The sequence below is a fragment of the Neoarius graeffei genome, chromosome 4 (genome assembly GCF_027579695.1).
Source record: "Neoarius graeffei isolate fNeoGra1 chromosome 4, fNeoGra1.pri, whole genome shotgun sequence".
Lineage (NCBI taxonomy): Eukaryota > Metazoa > Chordata > Actinopteri > Siluriformes > Ariidae > Neoarius > Neoarius graeffei.
The window spans coordinates 40,090,345-40,100,433 of NC_083572.1; the positions used below are offsets into that span (position 1 = coordinate 40,090,345).

General features: G+C 42.2%; 1 protein-coding gene across 6 annotated transcripts in view; it reads right to left on the bottom strand.

The window, feature by feature from the left end:
* foxp1b (forkhead box P1b) overlaps nucleotides 1-7,342 on the bottom strand; it is a 402,937-nt gene extending 395,595 nt beyond the window's left edge. For all 6 annotated transcript variants that reach the window (XM_060919243.1, XM_060919242.1, XM_060919241.1 and 3 more), the window contains exon 1: nucleotides 6,916-7,342. The gene's annotated coding sequence lies outside the window, so the exon portion shown is untranslated. The remainder of the gene's footprint in view (nucleotides 1-6,915) is intronic.
* Nucleotides 7,343-10,089: the final 2,747 nt, after the last annotated feature.

The following is a 10,089-nucleotide window of genomic DNA, read 5'->3' on the forward strand; positions in this document are numbered from 1 at the left end:
GCGCCCCTGTTCCCCCGTTTAGACGAAAGCCTGTACTGAATAAGGAAGGCAAACAGAATACATTCCCCTCCAAAAGTACTGGGACTGCAAGGCCAATTCTTTTGTTTTCGCAGTACACTGAAGACATTTGGGTTTGAGATCAAAAGATAAATACGAGACAACAGGATTTCAGGTTTTAATTTCCTGATATTTAAATCTAGATGTGTTAAACAGCTTAGAACATGGCACCCTTTTTTCCAGTGATCATAAACATTGGAATATATGACATGCAGGTGTTTTTTCTTGCCCAGGTATGCCCTGTTAGATTGATTGATTGAACAATTAAAAGCACTGAATGTCTACTCATTGCTTGTGCCCTGGGTTTCACCTGTGAAGACTGCATTCATTGTTAAAAATGATAAACCAACATGAAGATCAGAGAGCTGCCTATGGGAGAAAAGCAAAAGAAGGATTTGCTCATGATCCAAAACATACATGCTCATCAGTCAAGCACAGCAGAGGTAGTGTCATGGCTAAGGCTTGCATGGCTCTTTCTGGAACGGATTCGCTCACCTTTACTGATGCTGTAACTCGTGATGAATTCAGAAGTCGACAGAAACATTCTGTCGGCCAATTTACAGAGAAATGCGTCAGATCTAATTGGGAGGAAGTTCACCATGCAGCAAAACAACGACTCGAAACACACTTCCAGCACAACAAAGGACTTCATCAGGGGGAAAAAGTGGAAGCTTTTAGACTGGCAAAACCAATCAGCGGAGCTTAACCCAACTGAGCAGCATTTCACCTCCTGAAGAGGAGACTGAAGGGAGAAAACCCCCAAAACACAAAACAACTGAAAGAAGATGCAGTACAAGTGCGGAAAAGCATCACAAAGAATAATGCAACAGTTTGGTGATGTCAGTGGGTCACCAGCTTCATGCAGTTACCACAAGCAAAGGATGTGCAACTAAACACCAAGTGTTATTTACTTCAAGACTGCCTGTTCCTATACTTTTGCTCACTTAAAAACTGGGTGGTCTGCCACTAAAGGTGCCATGTTCCAAGTTGTTCAACACGTCGAGATATAAATATCAGGAAATGAAAGCTGAAACTGATCTTTCATCTCATCTTCATCTATTGATCTCAAACCCAAATGTCTTCAGCGTAGAGTAAAAACAGGGGACTGTATAGCAATTTTTTTCCTCAGTAATAAGCTGATAAAATGTGCATGAGCTCACCACAGTACATTCCGTTCAGGTTTATAAAAGAGCAGGATATCAACACCTACAACATTGAGCAAACATGCTGTATTAAAACATATAAATAATCATGCAATCTCCAGCTTTTTTTTTTTTTTTGACTGGATGTGGAGTTGTCATGGCACCACAGTAAACAGCCTGAAACGTTTCGAGTCAGCTGGTGAGTGCTGAAGACTCGAACCACCTGGACAACAGCCCTTTCGCTATTACAGCCAGCACAGAGACAAAACGGTTTCCACACACTATGCGCAATGCCCTGCGAGGATCCCTGGAGATCCTGTAAGCACTGAGCGGGCTGTGGCCCAAATCTGCACTAAGCACCCTTCATACAATCCCTTCCCTTAAAAGCTTGGTGCCAAAGCCAATTAGTTTTGTGACTGATTTAGTCATTAGCTTATTTTCAGCTGAGGGGATGTAAAAAAAATATAAATAAATAAATAAATAAAGGCATGGTAAACTTGCAGGAGGAGAATGCGGACACTACTTCCAGCTTGTTTATTACAACGTCTCTGACAGGAGCATGCGTTTATCAAATAAACAAGCAACAGCTCATCAATTACGGATATCCCAATTTCATCAAGGGTCAAAACATCAAGCAGACCTGTTTCAAGTATGACACCTAATATCATATAAACGCAGAAAAAAAAAGATGAAAGAAAGATCCTTCAGACAAGAATCCTTTGAATCCAGCCAATATTCAGTTTCAAAAAAAACTTGTGTATGCAATACTAATTAACATAAGGTCTTCCATATGCAAACTGGTTTACTAATTAAATGTGTTGTAATTGTGGACACATTAATATTGAGGGTGGGCGTGTGTGTGTGTGCGTGCGTGGCACTACTCCCTCAGCAGGTGCTTATAACACATATCCTTTTCACACATCCACTGCAGCAAACACTACGCATCTCTAAAGATGTAGAGCAAAAGCACCTTAATCACCGAGTCAACATTAACATCTTTGTCATTCTGTCTCTCACACTGGCTCCAAGAGCTAAAGAAGCGGCAGAGCTCAGATCTCAGTGCTGACACCTGATTACACCCACTGCCATAGCGCGAGTTCAAGAGCGAATATCAGAACGTTTCATGATCAAAGCAGAGCAAGTTCTCGTGCACCATGGGATGATGGAGCAGCCAAGTCCTGAGTTGTTAAACCTCTTGTCTGGGTGGGGCTCCGACTCCACATCACTCCAAAGGAAAAAGGGAGGAGGATTCTGCACACGCTGGTAAAGATGTAATAAAGGTGTAATAAGACAAATAGAACTAGGGCTGCTGATTCGATTTCACAAATGCCCTCACAAGTTAATATGGGTTTTAAACTGTTGATCCGACGTGTGCCGCAGCTAAAAATTCTCTACGTTTTCTCTGTTCACTAAGTAATACTGTAATAAGCGGCCATGCAACTACAATACTGCACTGTAAAAAATGATTTGTTGTTTTAACTTAAAAAAAGTTAGTGCAAGGGCTGCCTTAAAATTGAGTTCGCTGAAATTCACATACTAAATTAAATTGTTGTGAACTTACTATATTAATTTCAGTGAACTCAAAATTTTAAGGCAGCCCTTGCACTAACTTTTTTTTAAGTTAAAACAACAAATCATTTTTTACAGTGTGATAGCTTTCAAAAAAGAAGCAAAATCAAAATACATAGCTTTAGACCAACAGTTACGAAAAGTTACTGACTTAATTATATACAGGACCAGTCAAAAGACTGGACACACCTTCTAATTCAGTGTTTTTTCTTTATTTTTATTAATTAAAAGTCACTTCATGTCTTAAAGTAATGATGGATGTCGTTTCTCTTTACTTAGTTGAGCGATTCTTGATCTATATATACCGTATGGATTACTACAGTTGTGGAATAGGGCTATTTACTGTATTTTTATTGTTTACTGTTTGATCTCCAATGCATTAAGGCGGCACGAAACTGCGTTAATTAACTTTTGATGAGACACACCTGTTAATTGAAAAGCATTCCAGGTGACTACCTCATGAAGCTGGTTAAGATAATGCCAATAGCGCGTAAAACATCATCAAGGTAAACGCTGGCTAGTTTGAAGAATCTAAAATATTAAACACATTTTGGGGTTTTTTTAACCACATAATTCCATCTAAGTTCTATACGTTATTCCATAGTTTTGATGTCTTTAGTATTCTTCTACAATGTAGAAAATACAACATACAGAAAACCCTATGAATGAGTAGGGGTGTGCAAACTTTTGACAGGCACTGTATTTGTGGAAATGTGCAAGAATCATGGAAAGCTGAACAAGTTCAAAATTAGCCTGAAAGCTCTTAAGCAAAAAAATTAAACTTCAGGCTAAAGATGAAACATCTCGCAAACTGAATCAAACCAGCGCTCAGTTTTATTGGCCTTTTTCCTGACCAGTCAAAACCAAACCACTGAGGAAGTACCAACAGCACTTCTGAATAAAATGGACAGTGCCCAAAAACCCTGCCGGTATGATGTGCCAGTCTGTGAAAATAGCATATGAACATTTTTAGTAATCTGTCATTTTTTTTCTTCCTTTGGAAAGTACTACACAAAGGCAAAGGAAGCTCCTAGAAAGGAAGGCAGGTTTCACGTAAGAACCTGGTGACCTCAGAGGGCAGAGATCGGAGGAAAGTGATCCAGCACTCTGATCCCAGCTCAGCTGTCAGCTCTGCAGCTGGCACAAAGGCACCTGGAATAATCACACCATTCCAACCTCTAATCCAATCAGTCAGGCTCTGCACTCCAATAGTGAGACGCTGAGGATGAGCCGCAGCTCACATATCAGGATATCGGACAGAGCAGAGAAGCTGGCAAAGAATAGCCAGGGAGAAGTGAAAAATGCTTTCCTTGGTCCGGATAAAAATGAAGCATTGAAACTGAGACATTAGGTCATTCACAACCACACTATATACATACACGCACAGATACACACACACACACACACACACACACACACACACACACACACACATACTGTGTGTGTGTATACACACACACACACACAGGTGACAAATTAAAGGAAAAACTGGCATCAAGCAGTGGTTTTCAAGAGGAGGTCAGTGATGTGCTTTTGCCTTTTTTCTTTTTTTTTTTTTTTTAAGTTCTAGCACTGGAAATCACTATCCAAAATTTCTATATTTCTTACTTAGTTTTTATAAATTATTAGCATTTCGACGGGTCATTTGAACAGAATGGATTTAATCCAAATCTCAATAACTCAAGGCCAATAAATAAGGCCCACTTGGACATACGGTGTTGGTGGAACATTCAGGAAAATAAAGCTCTATGGCTGGAATAAATAGACAAAATATTATTTTACACATTTCCATAATGCCTTTGAAATAAATCTGAACTGCGAGGGCCATATTATTCATTTTACAATTAAAGTTGACGAAACCCTGGCTTCAAACTAAGGCTTACTTCAAATCGATTAAATTATTCTGACTGTTCACCTTTATCCTATGATGATGGGGAGTGCTCTCTTTCAGGATGACAATGTGCTCAACCGCAGAACATGAGAGGGCCTTCAGAGTCACCAGATCCACTGAACTCCTGTGGAAGGATTTTACACTGACGTGAGACTAATGATGCGCCACTACCACTATTATCATCAAAACACTAATTGAGGGAATATTTTCGGGAAGAACTGTATACCAAGGTGCACTGACGATGTTCTGATGGCTCGTGGTGGCTCAAAGCCTTACTAAGGCACATCCTGTTGTTGTTTTTCCTTTAATTTGTCATCTTTCAGATGACTTTCAAAAATCCATTTGGTATGAAGACAAATCCGGCCAAACCTGACGGCATTCAGTGTCTGTCCGATATGACACAGTGTAGATCAGCTCAGTGTAAAAAACACACACACACACACACACCACTACAGACAGGAGTTGCACAGTAATATCTCCTCATACAGCATCACTTTTACAGTTACAGGCCTCCGATTTAGATTATTTGAGTCCTCAACACTGTACGTATATATATTACTCACACCTTTGAAATATTTAACACAATACAAAAATGATGCCAAATCTATTCGTGAACCTATTCTGTAAAGCTAAGGCTGAAAGTAGGAAAGAAAAGTTCAGCCCAACACTTCAAACCCGGGTCAGGCAGCGTTTGCCAAGGTCCATTCTGCACACAGTGCCTGTTCAAATACTCTTTCTCCCTATCGCTCTCTGCTCTTGCTCTAGAAACTCATGACAACAGCCGCAGCACCAATGTTTGATCTTCAGCGTTTTCCTTAATCTGGGTTGTCAAGGTTTGCCCGTTGAAGCCTGTTTACTTCTCCAACAACAACAACAAAAAAAGCAGCCTTTTTCCCCCCCTTCTCGCGTTTCTTCTCCTTCTTTAAAACTATTATGACTAATCCAAAGCACTGAACTTGGACTTGTCCAAGGGGCTGACAGAGAGGTTTGATTTTTATTTTTTATAAATAGTAATACTCTGCTTGAGATTTAATTAATCGTTCATGTGAAATTAAAATTTAATTACTTTATGCATTTATTTAATTTCCAGCACTGAAACAAAAACCTGTTTAGAGACACCTGGGAACCGGGTGAGAAAATAAATATTATATTATATTATTTTATATTATATTATATACACATAGTGTATTCAAGAATATATAGTTAGGGTGTATAAAACGTAGACTAAAAAGAAATCTAAAATAGACTTAATTCAATAAAACAACAATTTAAAAAAAAAAGCTGCTACAGACACGACTATTATAAATAGCAGATTTTAAATCGTGTGGAAAAGAAAAATCACAAATTAACCATAGTAATAACAATAATTATTATTATTAGCAGAGTCCTCAGAGTCGTTCAACCCAAATCATGTATCAGAGCTTAAACACGGGCTGTGTCCGGAACCGCAGGTGGTCCCCTTCTCTCACACCCTACTCAGTCCGAAAGAAGAAGTGAACTTTCTCAACACAGTAGTTTAGGGACTCCAGTGAACGTGCGGTATAGTTCACACATGGATTTAGGACAGAGCCGCTGATTTCTCTTTAAAAACCTATGGCTTTTAATTGAGTTGAGTTGAGTTTTTTTGTATTTTATTTCATATTATTTTACTTTTTCCCTCTCAAGTTCATTACTGTTCTACCGTCCTGTGCAGCACTTTATAAATAAATTTGAGTTGATTAAAGTAGCAGCTTAAACAGAAACAATGAGCGCTCGGTTTGGTTCGGTTCGGTACGGTTCGGTTCGGTTCGGTTCTCTGTCCGGCTGAAGGAAGGTGTGCTGATGCGGGAGGAGGAAAGGCTGAGCGCTGCTGAGGAGAATCTCGGCATGGAGCTGACTTTATTCCTCACTCTGTGCAGTGAAGATGTTTAAAGCGCCGTAAACACGACGCGCTGCTTAGCCGAGGGACACAAACTCGCTAGCTTGGATGCTAACTTGTGAGGAAAAAAAAAGAAAAGAAAAGAAAAAGTTAGTTAGCTGCCTGGATTGGTCTCGAAACGCGCGTACAACGCCATTTTACAGGACATTTGCAACACCTGACGGTCGCTCGGCGTCATTTTGCACACCGTGCATGTTTTTTTTTGCTAGTTTGTTTGTTTGTTTGTTTACTCAGTCGCCACAACAACAACAACAACGCATACTGACACAAAGTTAAACTTCGGAAGAAGGGAAAAAAAAGTCGTAAAATATGACAAGGAAACATTATGAGCAACTTACCGTAATTTCGGCGTTATTATTTTATTTTATTTTATTTTAAAATGAACTAACGCGCAGCCGGCTGCTCATTCGCTGCGCGGCGGTTTGAACTCCTCGCGCGAGCCTGTGTTTGGGCAGAGCGCGTGCGATAAACCGCACCGTAAACACGAGCGATAATATTACTCCGCTCCAGGGACTAGAGCGCGCGCGCGGGCGGGCGGGCAGCGGCACCGAGTCCGTGCGGCTCTCTGAGCGGACAGCTCGGCTTCAGCAGCCCTGCGATCCTTCCGACCGTTTACACTGACATGTTGTTGTTGTTGTTATTGTTGTTGTTGTTCTTCCCAGTCCGTGACGTCACATCCACCTGCTGAGTAAACACTGCTCGGGCTTCGATCAAGCCTCAGCTGCAGCTCACTGAAGTCGACATTTCTCAGGCTGCACTCGTAAAATCATTATTATCCTTCGTTTCTGAACTCGGAATGAGGATGTAAGAGCAGTGTGTGTGTGTGTCCATCCTACATCCTCGTGTCAGAAGGGTTCAGGAGCTCTCAAAATCCTTCATCTGGCCAAACCAAACCTGTGTTTATTTTTCATTCTTTCTTACTCTAACTGCTCGAAAATGAATTTCTCTGATTTGCTGACTGTCAGCTGAGTGGTTAGCAAGAAGGTTCTGGGTTCGAGCCCAGCAGGCGGCGGCGAGGGCCTTTCTGTGTGGAGTTTGCATGTTCTCGCCGTGTCTGGTGGCTCTAAATTGACCGTGAGTGTGAATGGTTGTCTGTGTCAGCCCTGTGGTGACCGGGCGACTTGTCCAGGGTGTACCCCGCCTTTCGCCCGTAGTCAGCTGGGATAGGCTCCAGCTTGCCTGCGACCCTGTAGGACAGGATAAGCGGCTACAGATAATGGATGGATGGATGGATGGATGGATAAGTTGACCGTGAGTGTGAATGGTTGTTTGTGTCAGCCCTGTGATGACCTGGCGACTTGTCCAGGGTGTACCCCGCCTCTCACTCATAGTCAGCTGAGATAGGGTCCAGCTTGCCTGCGACCCTGTAGGACAGGATAAGCGGCTAGAGATAATAGATTGATGGATGAATGGATGGATAATTTGACTGTGAGTGTGAATGGTTGTCTGTGTCTATGTGTCAGCCCTGTGATGACCTGGTGACTTGTCCAGGGTGTACCCCGCCTTTCACCCATAGTCAGCTGGGATAGGCTCCAGCTTGCCTGCGACCCTGTAGGACAGGATAAGCGGCTACACATGATGGATGGATGGATGGATGGATGGATAATTTGACTGTGAGTGTGAATGGTTGTCTGTGTCTATGTGTCAGCCCTGTGATGACCTGGTGACTTGTCCAGGGTGTACCCCACCTCTCACCCATAGTCAGCTGGGATAGGCTCCAGCTTGCCTGTGACCCTGTAGGACAGGATAAGCGGCTACAGATAATGGATGGATGATCAGGACTTAGTGATGGTGAGATCAATATTTAATTCCAAGTACACTTGAAAAGTTTTTTGAAACATGCACATACATGTACATGGATGAATGTAGTAGTAATACAGTACATTTCTGATCTACTGCACTACAGAGAATGACATGAACGAGTTTTATGAGTACAGACCGCCACCGTGTGGCTGAATAGATGTAGTACTGACACTGGACTTGGGACGCGATAGATAATACAAATAGAATAGAATGCCTTTATTGTCACTGCACAAATGTACAACGAAAATTTAGTTCATCATAGGAGAGCAAAGCTGCTGCGTACGTGCACACCACCACTCTTGGACACTTCAGCTCAAGGCCGTCCCACGTTAACCTAACTGCGTGTCTTTGAACTGTCGAGGAAGCCGGAGCACCCGGAGCAAACCCACGCAGACGCAGGGAGAACATGCAAACTCCACACAGAAAGGCCCCTGTCAGCTGCTGGGCTCGACCCCAGAACCTTCTTGGTAACCACTTACACCACCATGCCGCCCCTGTATAATGATGTCATTATACAGTAGGGGAGAGCAGGAAGACTCAGGACAACTTTTCAGCTTTTGTAGATTGTGTGAAATTCTTTGCAGGCAGCGTCACATTTATATTGTATTAGAAAGGATTTACTGTACCCTCTTACCACAGCATTAGTTTCTCAGCTTGGTACATATATTGGCCTTCAGGCTTCACTTTTCCTCTCATTATTTTTTGTGAAGAAACATGAGACATTGAGGGGAGACGTGTTTAGTTTTTATTTGTTATCAAAACTTGTAACATATGAACTGTATGAACACACAGTGCTGTACAGCGATAAAATAAATGTCAGTTTACCCAAAACCTGGCCAGGCAAAACAGTTCCATTCTCAAGAAGGATTGAAATAAGTTTAATCCTCATGAAAGAACACACCCACATTTTGAACAAACATTTTTAAACAATTTTAAAGTTGGGACTGAGGCATTATTACCATTGTATTACGTCACCTTTCCTTTTATTAACACTTTTTAATCGTATGATAACTGAGGATACTAATTGTTGCAGTTTTGCAATTGGAATTTTTGTCCATTCTTTCTTGATACAAGACTTCAGCTGCTCAACAGTCCATGGTCAACGTTGTCTGATTCTTCTCTTCATGATGCGCCATACATTCTCAATAGGAGACAGATCTGGACTGGCAGCAGGCCAGTCAAGCACATGCACTCTGTGTCTACGAAGCCACACTGTTGTAGCCCGTGCAGAATGAGGCCTGGCATTGTCCTGCTCAAATAAGTATGGACTTCCCGGGAAGAGACGTTGCCTTGATGGCAACATGTGTCTTTCTAAAATCCCAATATTCACCTCCACGTCAATGGTACCTTCACACATATGCAACTCACCCACACCCTGGACACTGATGACCTCCATACCATTACAGATTCTGGCTTTTACACCTTTCTCTTATAACAAACTGGATGGTCACCAGCCAGGTCCGGGTTCGAGCCCCGTGGCCAGCGAGGGCCTTTCTGTGCAGAGTTTGCATGTTCTCCCCGTGTCCGTGTGGGTTTCCTCCGGGTGCTCCGGTTTCCCCCACAGTCCAAAGACATGCAGGTTAGGTTAACTGGTGACTCTAAATTGACCGTAGGTGTGAATGTGAGTGTGAATGGTTGTCTGTGTCTATGTGTCAGCCCTGTGATGACCTGGCGACTTGTCCAGGGTGTACCCCGCCTTTCGCCCGTAG